An 18,731-nucleotide genomic window follows, 5' to 3' on the forward strand; every position below is an offset into this window, starting at 1 on the left:
TTTTGGATTCTCCAAAGCTGTCTAATTAGCATTGAATGTTACGATATTATCGCAGAATAAATTTAATAAAACTTGTTTTGAAACTTATTATTTATTTCAGCTTAAAAACAAATCCATGAGCGACGATGTGCATTAAAGTGCCAATGAAAATGGATATTTCAAATTTACGAACGAGACTGCAGAATATTGATTCTTGCGAAAAATGCAAAATGCAAAATTTCAGCTCAATCGGGCTTTATTTACAAGTGTCGCCAGGACGTCTAAGTTTTTTTTTTGAAAAGCGTAAAATCATCCAAAGCGGGAGGACATGAAATTCGAGTTTTGGAAAAAGTCACAGGAGGGTTGTGTCCGAGACACAACCGCATAGTTGACGTAGGATTCCGTTAGGCTATCTGTTGATTTTGGATATGTTTGAAGAATTATATCGTTAAACTCTTTGATAATGATTTGGTGGCTCTGAAAAGGGACGTTTTGTTTGGTTGTTGGGTATTGTTTGTACACTCCACCAGTGTTTACCGAGTGATGATAGCAGAAGGATGGTAAACAGTCGTTAGATGGTGCGTATCAAATAAAAGACACCGAAGTGGTATGAGATATGATTAATACCGCCCTCTGTAATCCTAGACGGGATGCCTCCTGTGTTATGTATGGATGAAATAAAGAAAAAAAACTCACCATTGTAATATAAAATAATTACCAATACCGAACACAATTATCAATTTTTCTCATCAATAAAAACATGTTACATTAATATAGAGAAAACATATTTAAAATGGAAAAGGTAATTTTCTTTTATAATTTTATAATTTTTAATTGGACTAACAACACCTAATACTATATGTAGAGCATATGGGAAATCACTTTTTCTAGTAATTCTTCACTTTTCCAATTTTTCTCGCCGTATAAACTTTCCTTGGGTGAAAATGAACTCAACAAAACAGACAGCTTGAACCAAACGACTTGTTCTCGACCTTGGTGTTTATTTATGAAAATTTAAATGAATCGTTTCATATATCAAGTCATTTTTAACACAACTCTTACTGTTGGATACAAGAGTGAATTCAATTCGGTGAACCCCCTGACACAACAAAATTTGCTGCATAGGTCGAATCATTTGGTTTCCGAACTAGACTCACCTATACATAAACATGGAAATAAAATCAGGAAAGGGAAGGGACAGAAAAGAGAAAAACAATAAATACAAGGGAAAGTATTGTGACTATTGAGGATAAAATTTCAAAATAGTATAGAAGATTAAAAAGGTTTAATAAGAGGCACCCATTACCCAGAAAGAAAGACCCCATCATTACAATTTCGGAAGGATAGGAGCACAAACCTATTATAAAACCCAAAACCCATTCTTATACCAAGTACCAAGAACCAATTGTGGAATAGTGTAGACATTGTGAATTGTAGTTGGTATTGTAAATAAATTACAGTTGTGTAATTAGCATTTAAACTGAGCGAAGTAGTTTCAAAAATAATTATCATCCGAGTGATTGCGAGGGAGGAACCAGTCCATAGGGCAAGGGCCCTATACCTAGAGAAAACACTTATCATATACAATTTTACACTTACACATGTGCCAAATTTTTCACAATACACGATCGGTCATTGACATTAAATTTCACGAAATAACCAACATTATAGTTCCAAATTTAAATTTTATTTGCTAGAATTAATCGTATCACTCACCTTACTTGCAATATAAAAATGCCCCCGACTTGCATATATTTGCAATGCCGATTTCCCCTGGGCACCATGGTTTTGATGTCTCTGTTAATAACCCGCATGTGTCGTCAATCTCGACCAATCAGAAGTGGATATTTCAGTTAGGCTAGGGGTTGAGATTTTTGAATTGTTCGATAGTTAGTTGCATGATATATAGTATTTTATTCAAGGCGAAAAATTATTATAGAGTGCTGAAATCGTTTGATGCAAAAATTTAATACATCCATCATGAAATTACTTAGCAATAAGCGTTTGAAATTGGACATTTTTCACGATGCGATCGATTTTCGTTTTTCAATTTGTACCCCCATATGTTCCCGAAAGACGTAATCTTACGTCAAAAAAATGTTTCATGCCAAATATCTTCAAATTGCATGAAAGGTCGAAATCTACTGTCATCTCGATTTTTTTTTGTCATCCAAGAGTCGAATTTTGATAATACCCCTTTGGTGATTTTACGGTTTTCAAAAAAATTCAAACTTTGACTTTCCGGCGGTATAACACTGCAAACATATTTGAAGGGCCTATCTATACATACAGCTTTTCCACGCCAAACCGATATAGTGGTTTTCAGATTTTCGTCAAAAGTGGTAATTTTGTTCTTTATTGCAATATATTAGACCTGTATTTTTTTACGTAGAACTACGTCTTTCAGGAAGGGTGCCAAATCAGAAAACAGGTCGCTGATCTCTAAATGGTTTTAATTCATGAAAACTGGAAGAACTTTCTTTTTTCCCATACATTTGTTCTGCCGATTTGAGTGCTAACCCTACCCGTATTTCGAATGCTTATGACTCATTTCTTAACAGATTGGAAAGATGTTTGCATCAATTGAAAGGAAATATTTCTACGCGTCTATCACAATTAATAAAATATAATTTTTATGAGATGAACAATTGAATAAATGTAAAATGTCAAGCGTTATCTAAACGCCCTAATTGCCTCGTTTTGATTGGCCCGATTTACGGTTTCCCCAACACAGACTTCAAAATCGATGTACCTGTGGAAATCCGCTCTGCAAATATACATTCAAGTCGGGGGTATTTTTGTTCCCACCGAGCTGTGTTTCCCTAACACGGATTTCAAAATCACTGTGCCTGAGGGAATTCCGCTTTGTTAAAACATGCAAGTCGGGGGTATTTTTCCCATTGAGCTGTGTTTCCCTAACACGTACTTCGAAATTAATATGCCTGGAAGAATCCGCTTTGCAAATACATACAAGTCGGGGGTATTTTTTGGAGTTGAGTACATTTGTACTCGCTTGTCGTTGTGCAGACCGGAATATGTTTCCCTAAAACGTACTTTTAAACTGAGAAGCCTGGGAAAATCGTCATTTCAGATACTAGAGGTGAATGAGCTTTCACGGTTCGAGAACTACGTAAACATGAGATGTGCAATATTTTCAGAGGGAAATGTAAAATACAATGATCGTTTGACAATTCTTCCGTTCACATATTTTGGTAGTCCTAGGCATCATATCAAACGTGAAAGGACGTTCATCAAATTTACTTGTAAAGAACATAATCTTTTACAGAAATTTCGATGCATTCTAAAATAATGTTCGAAGTGTTAAACAAGTGTATTGCATAATATAATTGCGTAGTTCTACGTCGAAAATATGCGGTCGTGTCCTAGATACAACCCCTTACACATATTTTAAGAAAAATATATTTCAACGACAAACGGGTTAGGGTGATTTTGAAATAGAGTACTTGGTTAGGGTGATTTTGAAATAGAGTACTTGTAGTCAATGAAGTACCACGATTGAATTTGAAATCAATCATGAAAAGTTTAGTACCGTCGATGGGGGTGAGAATTATATCAAACGTAAAAGGACGTTCATCAAATTTATTTGTATCGAAGAACATAAGCTATTACAAAAATTTCGATGCATTCTAAAATAATATTCGAAGTGGTAAACATATGGATTGCATAATATAATTGCGTAGTTCTACGTCGAAAATATGCGGTCGTGTCCTAGATACAACCCCTTACAATTATTTTTATTTTTTTATTAGGGTGCCCATTTCCATTTTAGGGTGGTCCGAAAATCCTTTTCTCCACTATTTCCCAAAAACGACTTTTTTCAAAAATGCATAACCACTAAATCGATTTAGATGATCGACATATCAAATAAAAGCCAATGAGCTAGCCTTCTATTAAAAAATAATAACTAAGCAAAGAGAATGGATTTTATTGTCGTAATTGTCGATTGTTGTCGTGAAGGAATATTTTTTTTCTTCATTAATTTTTGACGAGGCGTACTTTCTCTAGTATGTTACAACTCGGACTGACTCTATTATCACATTCCTTCGTTTCTCGTACATCCTTATCGTGTATGTTCTGTTTACAGATATATTCTTTCGTTCTATGTTCGCTCTCGTTCTAACATATGCCTGATAGGATGCCGTGAGACGAACCGATCATAAAACATGTGTCGCTATGTTTATGGATTTACCTCTCACGAGGCTTAATCCTAAATAAACACGGCGAGACGATAACGATCGTTCGTACCATAATAATCGTTTTTAATTCATTCCATGGCTTTGGACTAGAGTGCGCAATGTTTTTTTTTTATATTTTTTCTTGAGAGCTAAGGATTTATTTCATAACATATCTCGATATCAGAAATGTTATTTTTTTTTTCGTTTTTAAGATATGATTTTTCAAACTCAACCAGTGGTTCGAAAAATCATTTCCCCCTTTTTGACTTCAATTTGATATGTCGATCATCTAAATCGGTTCAGTGCTTCAAAAGTTATGAGTTTTTGGAAAAAGTAAAAAAAAATCATTTGTCGGACCCTAAATTGGAAATGGGCACCCTAATAAAAAAAATAATAAAACACGGGTCTAACTTTTTGCGATAATGAACAAAATTACCACTTTTAGCGAAAATCTGAGAAACACTATACAGGGAAACTTCGATATAACGTACCCTCGTTATAACGTATCCTCGATATAACGTCACTCGATATAACGTACATTTTACCTCGATATAACGTACACATATCCAAAGTGTAAAGGACATTTTTCTTCAATATTTTTTTTTCCTGATAGAACAATGAATTATCTGTATTGTGATGCTAAAACAAGTTTTGTACCTTCAATCAATCCCGAAATACAGCTGGTTTTGTGATTCCTGATTCTAAATGAATCAAGCTTTAATCAACAGTACGAAGGGAAACATCATGAGACAGGCTGGCTTCGTCTTCTGATTGAAGTTATTCATAAAATTTACTAAAACAGCAACACAATTATGTATTATAGACTACGTTTGTTAGTACCTTACTATGCTTCGATATAACGTACAATTCGATACAACGTACAATTTTGAAAGTGAAATGTATGTTATATCGAAGTTTACCTGTATCGGTTTGGCATAGAAAAACGTGAATTTTTGAAGGTATTGATAACAAAAATAAATTTTGGGTGGGTCAGCTGGTCTATTATAAAACGATGACTTCGTTACAGAATTCATGTCTTTTAGCCTAGCAATTTTTTTTTAATATTCTCGTGATAATCCCTCCATCTCTCCCTTGTTGGATGTTCTGTTCTGTTGAAAATGAACTCATGAATAACATTCCTTTGTGTAGGCTATGGACATGTATGAGTAATTGCTATTTCCCATTTGAAAATATTTATGCAACATGCACACATACCCCGTTGAGAAAGATTCAGTGGTTGATGCATATCATCCATACTTAATTGATATCTCACAAAACAAATCATGAGAAGGAATCAAGCAGCATTGAATTGCAAAAGGGTGAGCGAAATATAACGCCTTGAAAAATTACATAAATAGTTTCCAACCCAGTCTGGGCTCGGAGACAAGATGAATGACATTAGAGTACTTATAAATCAATACATTCCGAGCAGCCTCATGGAGAGGCTGTCACTGGACTATTTACAATTGAAAAAGCACCGCATGCAGAGTAGCAGCAGTAGAGTTTCTAAGATTAATCACAACAAATTGGAATAAAATTACCATATATCATAGCACTACGCCAGAACTTAACACCGACGTCGCGATCGTGCGTAGTCGGATGTAGAGATATTAAAAAGAATCCAATCCGTACGAGACAACAAATGTGGCAACGACTCTTGCGGAATGACCACGGATCAAGTAACGATCGGACGGCACAACGGCGCGCCATCATTCTCATGCATATGCAGCGGTAATATTTCTTTTCGCTTTTCTTTGCATCCGACGACTTTTGTTCCAGCAGAGGTAGCATTGTTTCAAAGGCAGTTCTTGAAGTTGATTTAATATGAATTTATGAGACCGTTCTGGACCCTCCTTTGGCTACTTTCCACCGCATGAACCATCGTATGTAATAATTAAGGCAGAATATGGGATGGTTCTTCATAACATCTACATGGAGACGAAGGAATAAATAAGGTAGTAAGTCATAAAGCTAAAAGAGTGAAGCGAAAATCGCTTGCGCTGGTCTATTTCGGATTGCGGGTAAAAATACCTATCCTAAAGAACATGATAAGATGGAAGGAAAAAAAAATAATTCAAGATTTATTGTTCGCGTATTAAATATGGAACGTTCGAATGAGCGTATTTAATTTAATGGCGCGATTTTGTCTTCGCCTCGGTTTAGTGCAGACAAATAGCAGCGAGGAAAACTCAATCAATATGGAAATTCATCGCGCTTCAGTGATCGCATGCAAGACTTAAATCGATCGATAAGAGCTGGTGAAAAGCATGCCTTCGGGAGGAATTGAGGTAAAGATCGAGATAAAAATAGAGAAAGAGGGAAGGTTAATCATTATATTACGCAAATAATTAACTGTACTTCAAATCAGATGAGGAATTGGACGTGTTGCTACGTATAATAAGCGTTAATTGTTTAAAATGATTAATCAACACCAGGGGCATTTTCATGGAACGGGCTACCTGTTGTTGGATTCCATATATGAAGAAACGAGTGTTGAAGCTTGTACGATGTGTATTAAATGAAATTATATTTCATTCATAATAACGATTGATTCATCGTCGGCTTCTTGAATTAACTTGTGCTTGTTTATTCTAAATCAGGGATTATCACATCAAATAGATGATTTTCTAATTAATACATCATACATGATTGTTATTGAATTGCATGTAAAGCTTATAAATAGCAATCGAATATCTGCCACCATCAAATTACAGATGGGTGGCGAAAACGGCTCTTCTCTCAATTTGACTACTTAAGCCAAAATCCCATTTTTAGAGATGAACCAGCCTTTGGCTGAAAATCTCTTTAATAAAGAAAGAAAAAAAAAATCCCATTTTCCACATTTTTTTAATGTACTCACAGCCAACAGTAATTGACACGAGGCAAATATAGAAATGTTCAGTTTTAACGGGGATTGATTTTTTTTAATTATTCCCGTTTGCGGCGTTCTTCAGTTAATATTTGCTCATGGGCAGCACCCATGCAAAGCGTTTATATATATATATATATATATATATATATATATATATATATATATATATATATATATATATATATATTATATTTTTTACAAGCACCAGACACATTATGGCTTTAAACATTTGTCTAATGATTTTTCCATCGGCCATCGGAAAAGAAACTTGTTTGTTTGATGCTTCAAATTGTTGGAAAGCAGAGTTCAGATTCTGGAAACGAAATGATTGTCCAAACAATCAAACTGATGTTGAAACCGTGGCACAGAAAACGAAAAAAAAACAAAACCGTCCACAAATCATATCACAGTCAACACAGGGAAAAAGAAAAGAAATTCAGCACATCAAAAGGAAAAAAAATGCATTCACTTGACTTTGACATTTTTCTCTCAAAATATATATGAGAGTAGCAACAATGGAAGTGGTCGGTGAAAACCGGTCTTGGCGAATCTTTCATGTCGTTATTCGTTTCCGTGTTAAAATCTCTGTTCACCGTCTCGAAATTCGTTTTCGTTCACAAGTTCAAGCAGCAAAAGTGATGATTTCTGTTTCCGTTTTGAAATTGACGCACGTCGTATTTTCCCTAATCTGTAGCTCTATAAATTCATCGGAGCTGTGCTAGATATTTTAGAATCGACATCCATGTAAACACGACCGAGTGTTTAGTTTAGCTAGTGGCTGACAACCATGCGGCGGCTTCCAAGGCCAAATGGTTACATGACGAGTTTGGAGTATTTCGCCAAAACCAAATTTCCAGTGTGTTCGAAAAAATTCGTGAAATTCCAACTGAACACTAATAAAATAACGGATATAATACCACGTTGAGAAAACAAAGTTCTCCTAGGAACATTAGAGTCATTAACGCAGAAGTAGAAGAAGAAGGAAAATAATTTTAATAACTTTTCCTCCCTTTTAGACGTTTAGTCGTACCAGTCAACATGAATCGGCGGAAACCGCATACAAGCCATACATAATTGATTGATGCGGTGGAGTGTAAGAGAGATGATTTGACAACCGATTCTCGAGGAGATTATCACTCTAATTACGACATTGCTTCCATTAGAGCGAAATTGTGCAAGTCATTGCGAGAATAGAAGTAAATATATAATGATTTAGATTACAGGCAGTAAAATCATCGCTGGCATTAATCCCTCATTTTACTTGCTTGCCAAAACACTTTCCAAAATTATTTTCATTAAATTGTTGGTTAACATGTTGGGCCCTGTAATGTACTTGCTGCGCTAACCATTCGGCTCCTGGAGGTATTTATCACGATGAGCCCCGTGTCAGTTCATAGGGACTGACTGGAACTGACAGTTACAAAATATGAAAAAAAAAGTTTTTTTTCGGACGTTTTAGGGTATGTGACTACTTTCTAGTCGAATTTCTGACTGTTTTCTTTTCATTCAAAAATAATCTTTGAGAGCGGGGACCGACACTGATCTCCTGCAAATGCTCTTGACGCGGGCTGAATGGAAATCCCATGCAGGAAACATTCGGAGCTCATCGTGTTATTGTATAAATAGAAAATAGTTGGATATTCGACTAAAAGGGAACCACAATTTGTAACAGATCTGAAAACGAACCAATAGAGTCCAATTCTGGAATCTGCAATCAAGAATCAGAATCTGCAATCAGAATTTGAATCTGGAATTCGAATCCGAGTTTAAATCTTGACTCTGAATCAGGAATTTAAATCTGGAATTCGAATTTGGAATCTGAATTTGGAATCTGAATCTGAATTCTGAATCTGAATTCTGAATTCTGAATCTGAATTCTGAATTCTGAACCTGAATTCTGAATCTGAATTCTGAATCTGAATATTGAATCTGAATTCGGAATCTGAATTCGGAATCTGAATTCGGAATCTGAATTCGGAATCTGAATTCGGAATCTGAATTCGGAATCTGAATTCGGAATCTGAATTCGGAATCTGAATTCGGAATCTGAATTCGGAATCTGAATTCGGAATCTGAATTCGGAATCTGAATTCGGAATCTGAATTCGGAATCTGAATTCGGAATCTGAATTCGGAATCTGAATTCGGAATCTGAATTCGGAATCTGAATTCGGAATCTGAATTCGGAATCTGAATTCGGAATCTGAATTCGGAATCTGAATTCGGAATCTGAATTCGGAATCTGAATTCGGAATCTGAATTCGGAATCTGAATTCGGAATCTGAATTCGGAATCTGAATTCGGAATCTGAATTCGGAATCTGAATTCGGAATCTGAATTCGGAATCTGAATTCGGAATCTGAATTCGGAATCTGAATTCGGAATCTGAATTCGGAATCTGAATTCGGAATCTGAATTCGGAATCTGAATTCGGAATCTGAATTCGGAATCTGAATTCGGAATCTGAATTCGGAATCTGAATTCGGAATCTGAATTCGGAATCTGAATTCGGAATCTGAATTCGGAATCTGAATTCGGAATCTGAATTCGGAATCTGAATTCGGAATCTGAATTCGAAATCTGAATTCGGAATCTGAATTCGGAATCTGAATTCGGAATCTGAATTCTGAATCTGAATTCGGAATCTGAATTCGAAATCTGAATTCGGAATCTGAATTCTGAATTCTGAATCTGGAATCTAAATCTGAAATCTGAATCGTGAATCTTAATCTGGTATCTGAATCCGGAATCTGAATCCGGAATTTGAATCTGGAATCTGAATCAAAAATCTGAAGCTGAATCCTAAACCGGGAATCTGAATTTGGAATCTGAATCTGGAATCTAAATCTGGAATCTAAATCCAGAATTTGAATCTGGAATCTAAATCTGGAATCTGAATCCGGAATTTGAATCTAGAATCCAAATCTGGAAACTGAATTAGAAATCTGAAGCAGAACCGTAAATCGGGAATCTGAATTTGGAATCTGAATCCGGAATCTAAATCTGAAATCTTAATCTGGAATCTGAAATTTGGAATTTGAACCCGGAATCTGAAGCTGAACCCTGAATCTGGAATCTGAACCTGGATTCTGAATTTAGAATTTGAATTCAGAATTTTAATCTGGAATCTGAATCAAAAATCTGAAGCTGAACTTGAAAGCGGGAATCTGAATTTGGAATCTGAATCAGAAATTTGAAGCTGAACCCTGAATCAGGAATCTGAATTTGGAATCTGAATCTGGAATCTAAATCTGGAATCTGAATCCCGAATTTGAATCTGGAATCTGAATCTGGAATGTGAATCTACACTAATTCAGGAATCTGAATTTTGAATTTGAAACTGGAATCTAAACCTAAAATCTGAATCTGGAATCTGAAATATGAAATTTGAACCCGGAATTTGAAGCTGAAACCTGAATCTGGAATTCGAATCTGGTATCTTAATCCGGAATCTGAACCTGAAATCTGAATCTAGAATCTGAATCTGTAATTTGGGCGATTCAGATCATCAGTCTAATGCACGGACTCTCAAACTATTTTGGGCAGGATACCCTTTTTCCAGAATGAAGTGATACCATCGACCCCCAAAGTTTTATGGTTGGTCAAGTGAGTAACTAACTATCGTGGAATAACTAGCCTATCTGCAGCTTCGAAAATTTTTGAGATGATCGTAAAGGATGCGGTATTCTTCCACGTTAAACATTATATATCGCCAGCACAGCACGGTTTTATGCCCGGGCGCTCTGTGACAACAAACTTGTTGGAATTTACCTCTACGTGCATCGATCAGTTGGAGAACAAGGTTCAGGTTGATGCAGTGTATACTGACATAAAAGCCGCGTTTGATTGCATCGACCATCAGATTCTACTTGGAAAAATGCGTCGCCTGGGTGCTTCAGACCGTTTTGTTTCGTGGTTGTCGTCGTATCTTTCCGGGAGATCACTTCGAGTGAAGCTTGAAAGCCATCTTTCAATACCGTTCACCGCCGCTTCCGGAGTTCCTCAAGGCAGTAACTTGGGACCTCTATTGTTTGCCATTTTTTACAATGACGTCACCACATTTTTGAAACCAGGTTGTGTTCTCATCTACGCAGATGACTTGAAAATTTTTCTCACCGTTAAATGCATTGAGGATTGCCGTCAGTTACAAAGCTTGCTCAACAGCTTCTGGGTGTGGTGTCAATTAAACAAAATGACAGTAAGCATTGCCAAATGTGTTATCATGACATTTCATCGCAAAAAGGAATCAATATCCTTTGACTACTCTCTGGAAAACCATGTGCTGGCCCGTGTCAATCAGGTGAACGACCTCGGTGTGATACTGGATCCGAAGCTTACTTTTAGCATACATCGCTCGACGTTAGCTTCCAAGGCCTACCGTCATCTTGGATTCATCTTGAGGATCTCCCGAGAATTCACGGATCCTTATTGTTTGAAGGCGCTATATTGTTCATTAGTGTGCCCTATTTTGGAAAATGCTTCTGTAGTGTGGATGCCCTATCAACTATCGTGGATCCTACGTATTGAACGAGTACAGAAAATGTTTATTCGTCGTGCTCTCAGCTCCCTGCCATGGCACTGTCCTCAGAATCTTCCGCCTTATCCTGACAGATGTCTTTTGCTAGGGTTGGATACTCTTGAGCGAAGACGGAAACATCAACAATGTACGCTCGTCGCCAAGATACTCAACGATGAAATTGACTCACCCGTGCTGCTTTCCCGCATCAATATGCGTGCGCCATCCAGAGTTCTTCGCTCAACAAGCCTTTTACAGCCCGCGAAACACCGTTCTAGTTTTGGTCATAATGAACCCGTAACGGGAATGATTCGTGCTTTCTCGATAGTAGAAGATCTGTTCGAGTTCATCTACCAGATTTCGTCAAAGGATTGGACGCATTGGTGTTTTTTAATGTTTTGTTTTGTTTTTAATGTTTGTATTTTAAAATTTGTTTTTTATGTTTATATTCATTAAGACATTTGTCAGATGAACAAAGAAATAAATAATAATAAGAATAATAATAATAATAAGAATAATAATAATAATAATAATAATAATAATAATAAGTTAGTTAAGCCTGGTGCACGTGTCTCGTAGTTCCCATTGCGACCTTCAGCCTCTGCCCAGGAACTCCCATCCCTACCTTCACGAGGTACTAGCTGAGATGCGAGCAACCCTTGGAAAGATCGGGTAACCAACCCCGGTGGGACCTTGGGTCGTATGCAAACAGGGAAGGGGGACTAGTGTAGCGTCTGTTCTCCATGTTAGGAGCGGCCCACAACAGCGTCTGTATTCCAGGTTAGGAACGGCTGAGATACCGTCCTTCAGGCAGGTTGAGGACTCTAAGAAGCAACCTGTGCCAACCCGTGTTTTCCCGGGAAAAGGAAAACTACCAATAATGCAATTGAGAAATCGGAGAATTATAGTAATGCGATCGCCTGAGGAGGGCCCCCGGACTGGAGCTGGTCCTGGAACGGGCGTACATGTGAGCGGCCAGCGGCTAGAGGAATTGGTGCAAGAGCGGACCTCTAGTCATCGGGCTCAGCCCGTAAACCGAACGCTAAACAGAACCCGCAGCACAAGAAATCACAATGGCAATGCTGCACCTGCAAATGATGCTGCGATTGGACGACGTCAGTCGCTCACATTGACAGGCCGCCAACGGCAACGAATCATGTGGACGAGAGAGATGAATGAATTCGTGATTCGTTGCTATTATGTCTGCACAAGATTGGAGACGGACATGTCCGGCAGACCAAGAATGCTGGAAATGTTCAACGAGCAGTTCCCACGATTTGCCGGCCAACTAGATCGGAATAAGCTCTACACACGGAGACGAGCGATTTTGTCACACAACATGCTGTCCCCGGCTGAAATAGAGGCCATCAAGTTGGAAGTGCAACGAGAACTGCGTAGAGAGAGTGGAAGATCGAGCGATATGTCGAGAAGGAGCTCTGCTAGGCTGAGTGCATCGTTCGCTAGTGAAAGGCGCGAATCTATTGCACCACCACCGGATCCAGTGGATGAGCCTAGAGGACAAGAGCCGGCAGAGGATCAACAACGAGGTCAATTAAAGAACGAATTGGCTTTCCACATGGATGCAGCAGTGACCCAGTTTTACGGAACGGACCCCTTAACCCGACACAAGATTCCGAAGTTGCAGTATTCCCACCGACTAACGAGTGCCGTCCAAGTACTCGACCAGGAAGTACTACCTGTGTACCTGGAAGTGGTAGAGAATCTAGAGGAGCTGCAATTTATCGTTTATTGTGGAACTGTAGCTGTTGTACGGACGTTAGGAATGCGCACCTTTCACCAAGACGATAGACAGAACCGCGTACTCTCCAAAAAATCGAAACCTGCTTGGATGAGACGCCTGGAAGGTCGTATCCAAACGCTCCGAGTAAAAATCGGTCGACTAACGCAGTACAAGAGGGGAAGTCGATCGCGAAAGCTGATTCGTGGAGTTGCTGAAATTGTGAATCCGGCAGAGCTCTCTGATCTTAATGAAAACCGCATCATTGAGATCCTCGACACCCATGTACAACGGTTGAGTGCTCTATCAAAAAGGTTAAGACGTTATACGGAATGTACGAAAAGGCATGCGGATAATCGTATGTTCAGTATGAACGAAAGGGAGTTCTACAGCCGCATCAAAAAGAAACGCAATAATTACGATGGTGGTCTTCCTGAGATTGACGAAGTTACCCAGTTTTGGTCAGGCTTATGGGAGAACCCTATTCAACACCGAAGTAACAGGATGTGGCTGGTAGAAGAAGAGGAATATGGAAACGGACTTGAAGCAATGCCTGCCGTTATGGTAACCGCCCATGATATCAACGAAGCCATTCGATATTCCAGGAATTGGGCTGCGCCAGGACCAGATTTCGTGCACAATTTCTGGTACAAAAAGTTTTCTTCAACTCATGGGCGAATGGCAGAGTGCTTCAATAAGGTATTAGAAAATCCCCAAACAACACCGGAGTTCGTGACCAGGGGAATTACTCATCTGATGCCAAAGGATCAAGACACAGCGAATGCGGCGAAGTACAGGCCAATAACATGTCTAACGAGCCTGTACAAGCTACTTACGTCGGTGATTGATAAAAAGATACAAAACCATTGCGAAGTTAACGAAATATTAACAGAAGAACAGAAAGGCTGTAAACAGAACACGCGGGGCTGCAAAGATCAAGTCGTTATCGATGCAGTCATCGTCGGACAAGCAAGCCGAAACAGAAGGAACCTGAGTATGGCGTACATTGACTATAAAAAAGCATACGACTCAGTACCGCATACGTACCTGATAAAGGTACTAAAAATGTACAAGATACATGATGGCGTCATCAGGTTTATGGAACACGCAATGGTAAACTGGAGCACCTCGCTTAGTATCACCGACGGAACAACTATGTTGAGATCCAGAACTCTCAATATTCGCAGGGGAATATTCCAAGGTGACACATTCAGTCCTTTGTGGTTTTGCCTTGCGATGAACCCCTTGAGCAGAGCACTCAACCGAAGCAGCCATGGCTACCATATCAACAGAACAACGACAATAAACCATACCTTCTATATGGACGACTTGAAACTGTTTGCGGAATCAACAGAAGCGCTACATAGTCTTCTACAGTGTGTTAGCGACTTTAGTTCCGATGTGCGGATGGAACTCGGAATCGAAAAGTGTAAGGCAGTACAGCTCCACCGTGGACGATTGGTGGAGACTGAAGGATTCCGCATTAACGAGAGTGAAGTGATTCAAGATTTGGTGGAAGGCGAATCCTATAAGTACCTGGGATTTCTGCAATTGAAAGGGATTTGTCAAACAAAAATCAAGAAGGAACTCCAGGAACAATTCTTGATCAGAATCAACCAGGTTTTGAAAACAAACCTCTGCGGCGGCAAAAAAATCAAAGCCGTCAATACGTTTGCCGTTCCTTTACTCACGTGCAGTTTCGGGGTGCTGAAGTGGACGAAAACCGATTTAGAAACAATAGAAAGAGCAATGAGAGTGACGTTCACAAAGCACCGTATGCACCATCCAAAGTCGTCCATAGAAAGATTCACCTTGCCACGTGTTGAAGGAGGAAGAGGTGTCACTGACATTAGAGCGCTTTGCAGTTCCCAGATCCAGCAGTTGCGGAGTTACTTCGTGGAAAGTCAGACCCGTCACGATATCTATCGCGCTGTCTGTGAAGCGGACCGTGGATTCAGTGCCCTGTATCTGGCGCAGGAGCAGTACGAACTTAGCTGCAATTTGCAGACCATAGAAGAAAAAACAACATCATGGAAGCAAAAGGAACTTCATGGGACACACCCCCATCGTTTAGAGCAAGCGCATATCGACAAAGTATTATCGAACACGTGGCTGGTGCGAGGTGAACTCTTTTCTGAAACAGAAGGGTTTATGGTAGCCATCCAGGACCGGATAATAGCGACCAAAAACTACCGGAAGTACATCTTGCACGAAAACGTTGTTGACTGTTGCAGAAAGTGCAATAAAGTAGGAGAGACGATAGAACACGTCATAGCCGGCTGTGGAGCGCTAGCCGAATCAGCTTATCTCAATCGTCACAACTCGGTTGCCAAGATTGTTCATCAACAGCTAGCATCAAAACGCAACTTGGTAAATCAGTTGGTACCCTACTACAAGTATATTCCGGATCCGGTTTTGGAAAATAGCTGCTACAAGTTGTACTGGGATCGCGAGATTATTACGGATGTCCGAATACCAGCTAATCGCCCTGATATTGTGGTCTACGATAAAAATAAGAAAGAAGTGCTGATAATAGACATTGCAGTACCGTTAGACCACAATCTACAATCTACGTTTGCTGCCAAGATAACCAAGTATCACGACTTGGCAGAAGAACTAAAACAAATGTGGCATTTGAAAGGCATCCGTATTATACCAGTAGTGATCTCTGCTACTGGTTTAGTTCCACACTCTCTCACGCAGTCATTGGAGGAGCTGCAAGTAACAGAGCAGCTTGCGGTTATGCAGAAAGCGGTGATTCTTGGAACGTGTAACATAGTGCGACGGTTCCTGAATCACCATAATTAGAACACGATGATTGTGCAGACACTATTATAAAGAGAAAAAAAGAAAAAAAAGATACCACAGAGCCTAATCCCCCTTTGGCATTTAAGAAGCCCGGGGGTAGGTGAATATTCCAGCTCAATGCTGAGAAGTGCCATAACTCTATATAATAATAATAATATCATTTTCTCATCAATAAGTATAGATAAAATTCAGAAAATATCAAGTGTAATTAATACCACGTGTCAGGTAGTCAACGATCATACCATGTTGAAAACACCGGTTCTCGTCCGATCACCGAAGTTAAGCAACATCGGGCGCGATCAGTACTTAGATGGGTGACCGCTTGGGAACGTCGCGTGTCGTTGGCATTTTTTTTTGATTGCTTCGACAACTCGCAAGCAGATCGGTCGAACCTATATTTGATCCGATACAGGTGTTTTTTTTACATTCGTTTCTAGTGTGTATTTTTTCATCTGGTGCGCTGCGAGCGAAGTAAAGCTCATAAAAAGTGGTGCGCTATCGAGACAATCCGGCAGCAAGACACATCATCACACACGCTACACAGCGGCGGCAAGTAGAAGTTTATTTTCCTCTTTCTTCTTCCATCATTCTGAATAGCTTCTGTGCACGATTTACACCATTGTTTAAACTTTGTGTTTACCAAATCGGCAAGCGGCAATCAACCAGGTTTTGAAAACAAACCTCTGCGGCGGCAAAAAAATCAAAGCCGTCAATACGTTTGCCGTTCCTTTACTCACGTACAGTTTCGGGATGCTGAAGTGGACGAAAACCGATTTAGAAACAATAGAAAGAGCAATGAGAGTGACGTTCACAAAGCACCGTATGCACCATCCAAAGTCGTCCATAGAAAGATTCACCTTGCCACGTGTTGAAGGAGGAAGAGGTGTCACTGACATTAGAGCGCTTTGCAGTTCCCAGATCCAGCAGTTGCGGAGTTACTTCGTGGAAAGTCAGACCCGTCACGATATCTATCGCGCTGTCTGTGAAGCGGACCGTGGATTCAGTGCCCTGTATCTGGCGCAGGAGCAGTACGAACTTAGCTGCAATTTGCAGACCATAGAAGAAAAAACAACATCATGGAAGCAAAAGGAACTTCATGGGACACACCCCCATCGTTTAGAGCAAGCGCATATCGACAAAGTATTATCGAACACGTGGCTGGTGCGAGGTGAACTCTTTTCTGAAACAGAAGGGTTTATGGTAGCCATCCAGGACCGGATAATAGCGACCAAAAACTACCGGAAGTACATCTTGCACGAAAACGTTGTTGACTGTTGCAGAAAGTGCAATAAAGTAGGAGAGACGATAGAACACGTCATAGCCGGCTGTGGAGCGCTAGCCGAATCAGCTTATCTCAATCGTCACAACTCGGTTGCCAAGATTGTTCATCAACAGCTAGCATCAAAACGCAACTTGGTAAATCAGTTGGTACCCTACTACAAGTATATTCCGGATCCGGTTTTGGAAAATAGCTGCTACAAGTTGTACTGGGATCGCGAGATTATTACGGATGTCCGAATACCAGCTAATCGCCCTGATATTGTGGTCTACGATAAAAATAAGAAAGAAGTGCTGATAATAGACATTGCAGTACCGTTAGACCACAATCTACAATCTACGTTTGCTGCCAAGATAACCAAGTATCACGACTTGGCAGAAGAACTAAAACAAATGTGGCATTTGAAAGGCATCCGTATTATACCAGTAGTGATCTCTGCTACTGGTTTAGTTCCACACTCTCTCACGCAGTCATTGGAGGAGCTGCAAGTAACAGAGCAGCTTGCGGTTATGCAGAAAGCGGTGATTCTTGGAACGTGTAACATAGTGCGACGGTTCCTGAATCACCATAATTAGAACACGATGATTGTGCAGACACTATTATAAAGAGAAAAAAAGAAAAAAAAAAGATACCACAGAGCCTAATCCCCCTTTGGCATTTAAGAAGCCCGGGGGTAGGTGAATATTCCAGCTCAATGCTGAGAAGTGCCATAACTCTATATAATAATAATAATATCATTTTCTCATCAATAAGTATAGATAAAATTCAGAAAATATCAAGTGTAATTAATACCGCGTGTCAGGTAGTCAACGATCATACCATGTTGAAAACACCGGTTCTCGTCCGATCACCGAAGTTAAGCAACATCGGGCGCGATCAGTACTTAGATGGGTGACCGCTTGGGAACGTCGCGTGTCGTTGGCATTTTTTTTTATTGCTTCGACAACTCGCAAGCAGATCGGTCGAACCTATATTTGATCCGATACAGGTGTTTTTTTTTACATCCGTTTCTAGTGTGTATTTTTTCATCTGGTGCGCTGCGAGCGAAGTAAAGCTCATAAAAAGTGGTGCGCTATCGAGACAATCCGGCAGCAAGACACATCATCACACACGCTACACAGCGGCGGCAAGTAGAAGTTTATTTTCCTCTTTCTTCTTCCATCATTCTGAATAGCTTCTGTGCACGATTTACACCATTGTTTAAACTTTGTGTTTACCAAATCGGCAAGCGTTGGCATTAGGGGTGTCCATTTTGATACATCACCGTTGAACTATTATTGGAACTTTTTTCATTTTCAAATTACACATAATAACAAAAATTGAAATAAATAAAATTTTCAACAA

The 18,731-nt window shown here is 39.4% G+C and overlaps 1 protein-coding gene and 2 non-coding genes across 3 annotated transcripts in view; all 3 read left to right on the top strand.

Annotated features, from left to right (window-relative positions):
* The window catches only part of LOC129776568 (uncharacterized), a 139,677-nt gene that overhangs the window by 60,712 nt on the left and 60,234 nt on the right, over positions 1-18,731 (top strand). The window lies entirely within an intron of this gene.
* On the top strand, positions 16,337-16,455 carry LOC129763662 (5S ribosomal RNA). The gene has a single exon (XR_008741003.1). It is a non-coding gene; the product is annotated as a 5S ribosomal RNA (ribosomal RNA).
* LOC129763775 (5S ribosomal RNA) lies at positions 18,193-18,311 on the top strand. The gene has a single exon (XR_008741029.1). It is a non-coding gene; the product is annotated as a 5S ribosomal RNA (ribosomal RNA).

Source organism: Toxorhynchites rutilus, chromosome 1, assembly GCF_029784135.1.
Source record: "Toxorhynchites rutilus septentrionalis strain SRP chromosome 1, ASM2978413v1, whole genome shotgun sequence".
NCBI lineage: Eukaryota > Metazoa > Arthropoda > Insecta > Diptera > Culicidae > Toxorhynchites > Toxorhynchites rutilus.